At 58.4% G+C, this 2,728-nt stretch overlaps 1 long non-coding RNA gene across 1 annotated transcript; it reads right to left on the reverse strand.

Moving 5' to 3' along the window:
* Positions 1-141: 141 nt before the first annotated feature.
* LOC144490756 (uncharacterized) lies at positions 142-815 on the reverse strand. The gene is made up of 3 exons (XR_013497335.1): positions 573-815; positions 471-532; positions 142-256 (listed from the first exon to the last, which is right to left on the reverse strand). It is a non-coding gene; the product is annotated as an uncharacterized LOC144490756 (long non-coding RNA).
* Between the last annotated feature and the right edge of the window lie 1,913 nt (positions 816-2,728).

Below are 2,728 nucleotides of genomic sequence, written 5' to 3' on the forward strand. Positions count from 1 at the left end.
CGCCCCTCCCCCTTCCCGGTTACGGAACAGCCAAGATGGCGGCTCGCTTAAAGGTACAGTCCCTCCGAACCCTGGGTGCAGGACAGTGGACCAGTGGAACCCAGGCGCAGCTTTCGTGTTTTTTTAATAAATATTTTATGTGTGATTATTAAAAAAAAAAAATTTTTTTTGTCGCTCTTTAGCCGTTGATTCAAGCGGTCAATAGAACCTGCTGGCAAGGTGCTGGATTGGCCCCCCCTCCTCTATCCCTCCCCCTCTCCCTCCCTTCCCCCTGCTCCCCCTCTCCCTCCCACTCCACCTCCCTCCCTCCCTCCCTCCCTCCCTCCCTCCCTCCCTCCCGCTCCACCTCCCTCCCTCCCTCCCCCTCTCCCTCCCTTCCCCCTGCTCCGCCTCTCCCTCCGGCTCCACCTCCCTCCCTCCCTCCCCCTCTCCCTCCCTTCCCCCTGCTCCGCCTCTCCCTCCCGCTCCACCTCCCTCCCTCCCTCCCCCTCTCCCTCCCTTCCTCCTGCTCCGCCTCTCCCTCCCGCTCCACCTCCCTCCCTCCCTCCCTCCCGCTCTCCATCCCGCTCCACCTCCCTCCCTCCCTCCCTCCCTCCCGCTCCACCTCCCTCCCTCCCGCTCTCCCTCCCGCTCTCCCTCCCGCTCTCCCTCCCGCTCTCCCTCCCGCTCTCCCTCCCGCTCTCCCTCCCGCTCTCCCTCCCGCTCTCCCTCCCGCTCTCCCTCCCGCTCTCCCTCCCGCTCTCCCTCCCGCTCTCCCTCCCGATCTCCCTCCCGCTCTCCCTCCCGCTCTCCCTCCCGCTCTCCCTCCCGCTCTCCCTCCCGCTCTCCCTCCCGCTCTCCCTCCCGCTCTCCCTCCCGCTCTCCCTCCCGCTCTCCCTCCCGCTCTCCCTCCCGCTCTCCCTCCCGCTCTCCCTCCCGCTCTCCCTCCCGCTCTCCCTCCCGCTCTCCCTCCCGCTCTCCCTCCCGCTCTCCCTCCCGCTCTCCCTCCCGCTCTCCCTCCCGCTCTCCCTCCCGCTCTCCCTCCCGCTCTCCCTCCCGCTCTCCCTCCCGCTCTCCCTCCCGCTCTCCCTCCCGCTCTCCCTCCCGCTCTCCCTCCCGCTCTCCCTCCCGCTCTCCCTCCCGCTCTCCCTCCCGCTCTCCCTCCCGCTCTCCCTCCCGCTCTCCCTCCCGCTCTCCCTCCCGCTCTCCCTCCCGCTCTCCCTCCCGCTCTCCCTCCCGCTCTCCCTCCCGCTCTCCCTCCCGCTCCACCTCCCTCCCTCCCTCCCTCCCGCTCCACCTCCCTCCCTCACACTCCGCCTCTCCCTCCCTCACACTCCGCCTCTCCCTCCCTCACACTCCGCCTCTCCCTCCCACTCTCCCTCCCTCACACTCCGCCTCTCCCTCCCACTCTCCCTCCCACTCTCCCTCCCTCACGCTCTGCCTCTCCCTCCCACTCTCCCTCCCTCCCTCCCTCACACTCCGCCTCTACCTCCCTCCCTCCCTCACGCTCCGCCTCTCCCTCCCTCCCTCCCTCATGCTCCGCCTCTCCCTCCCACTCTCCCTCCCTCCATCCCCCCCGCCACCTCCCCCCACAGCTGACATTCTGTACAAATCTTCTCTCCTCTTTTTAAAAACTGTGTTTTGTTTTCTTGTGAATTTTCTTTTTTTAAGAAAAGTTGGAAATGTAAAGTTGTGATTTTTTTTGTGTGTTGTTTTTTTCCGGGTTTTAATGGTTGTCGACTTGTATAATTTAATCTTGCAGTCATTGGACAAAAATAAAGGGAATAAAACTTTACACGATGGTTCTGGTCTCTCTTTAAAGTTAAAGTTTATTTATTATAGAGTCACAGAGGTTTACAGCATGGAAACAGGCCCTTCGGCCCAACTTGTCCATGCCGCCCTTTTAAACCCCGAAGCAAGTCCCAATTGCCCGTGTTTGGCCCATATCCCTCTGTACCCATCTTACCCATGTAACTGTCTAAACGCTTTTTAAAAGACAAAATTGTACCCGCCTCTACTACTACCTCTGGCAGCTCGCTCCAGACACTCACCACCCTCTGTGTGAAAAAATTGCCTCTCTGGACCCTTTTGTATCTCTCCCCTCTCACCTTAAACCTCTGCCCTCTAGTTTTAGACTCCCCTACCTTTGGGAAAAGATCAGTAGAACAGTACAGCACAGAACGGGCCCTTCGGCCCACGATGTTGTGCCGAGCTTTATCTGAAACCAAGATCAAGCTATCCCACTCCCTATCATCCTGGTGTGCTCCATGTGCCTATCCAATAACCGCTTAAATGTCCCTAAAGTGTCTGACTCTACTATCACTGCAGGCAGTCCATTCCACACCCCAACCACTCTCTGCGTAAAGAACCTACCTCTGATATCCTTCCTATATCTCCCACCATGAACCCTATAGTTATGCCCCCTTGTAATAGCTCCATCCACCCGAGGAAATAGTCTTTGAACGTTCACTCTATCTATCCCCTTCATCATTTTATACACCTCTATTAAGTCTCCCCTCAACCTCCTCCACTCCAGAGAGAACAGCCCTAGCTCCCTCAACCTGTTGACTATCTAGCTGATCTGTGCCCCTCATTATTTTATAGACCTCTATAAGGTCACCCCTCAGCCTCCTACACTCCAGACAAAAAAGTCCCAGTCTATCCAGCCTCTCCTTATAACTCAAACCATCAAGTCCCGGTAGCATCCTAGTAAATCTTTTCTGCACTCTTTCCAGTTTAATAATATCCT

Source organism: Mustelus asterias, unplaced genomic scaffold (genome assembly GCF_964213995.1).
Source record: "Mustelus asterias unplaced genomic scaffold, sMusAst1.hap1.1 HAP1_SCAFFOLD_3744, whole genome shotgun sequence".
NCBI lineage: Eukaryota > Metazoa > Chordata > Chondrichthyes > Carcharhiniformes > Triakidae > Mustelus > Mustelus asterias.